The sequence below is a fragment of the Lolium perenne genome, chromosome 4, assembly GCF_019359855.2.
Source record: "Lolium perenne isolate Kyuss_39 chromosome 4, Kyuss_2.0, whole genome shotgun sequence".
NCBI lineage: Eukaryota > Viridiplantae > Streptophyta > Magnoliopsida > Poales > Poaceae > Lolium > Lolium perenne.
This window is the reverse complement of record NC_067247.2, coordinates 269,565,381-269,566,402: the sequence shown is the minus strand read 5'-3', so window position 1 is coordinate 269,566,402 and position 1,022 is coordinate 269,565,381. Positions and strand designations below refer to the sequence as shown.

The window sequence follows — 1,022 nt, the reverse complement described above, 5'->3', positions numbered from 1 at the left end:
GGTCTTTATTGTTCTTAGCTAAATGGTGTTATTTATGTTTTGAATCTGCTACTAGTGGTTCCTCTTTTTCATCTTCATTTTTATAACTAAAATGGTGTAATTTAATCCACATCTACTTACTAATGTTTGGTGTGCTTTCTACCTATGATTTGCCAATTGTTTTTTCTACGTTCTTTGGCTATTCTTGTGAGAAACTTCTGCAAGGTAACATTGCCTTAATTTTTTAATAACTTTTTCTGCAGTTTCGTTATATTCTTGCATTGAAGAGCTCTCAGATTTTCGTGCCTATGATGAGTTGAAATCATTGCCTACATCGTCTGATAAATATTCTGTGATATAATTCAACATCTGAGGCTGAGGCAGTACCTTTCTATTTCATGTTTGTCGTTTGTAGCCATGAATCACATTTAGTAATAGTTCATATGTTTTGCACCAACGTTGAATTGAAAACTTTGTTGGCTACATGTTTTAGAATTGCTTTACGTTTAGATATTGCTTTTCTATTTTGGAGTTGTTTTGATATTGAGTTGAAATTCTTGCCTACATTGTTTGACAATTGCTTTTGTTGTAATAACAAAGCCACAACTGGCCATGAGTGTTACAATGGTATGCTGAGTTTCCAGCTATAGATTACAAGCTCAGAGTACAACTACAATACCATACAAGATGTGAGAAAACAAGCTAATCCTAAGACGCCGCTTGGTCCCGTCAAAGAAGGCATGTCTTCACACTACAAGGAAAAGCCTTATTGCCGGCGCACCAAAAACGGCTATTGCCGGCGCACCAGAGCCCGCCGGTGCGAACAGGCCGGTGGTAACAAGTTACCGCCGGCGCACCAGCTGGTGCGCCAGCAGCAACATGAATTATCCCCGGCGAACCAGGCCTGGTGCGCCGGCGGTACGTTTTTTCGAAATTCAAAAAAAAAGCCCGATCCAGATCTAGATCTAGATCTAGATCTAGCTCGGGTTCATCTAGCTCGGGTCCTCGAAAACAGTGGCCGTGCGTCACCTTGTCGTCGTTGC

General features: G+C 40.8%; 1 pseudogene; it reads left to right on the top strand.

Annotated features, from left to right (window-relative positions):
* Positions 1 to 279: 279 nt before the first annotated feature.
* Positions 280 to 358, top strand: LOC127297725 (small nucleolar RNA SNORD34; annotated as a pseudogene).
* The last annotated feature ends 664 nt before the right edge of the window (positions 359 to 1,022 follow it).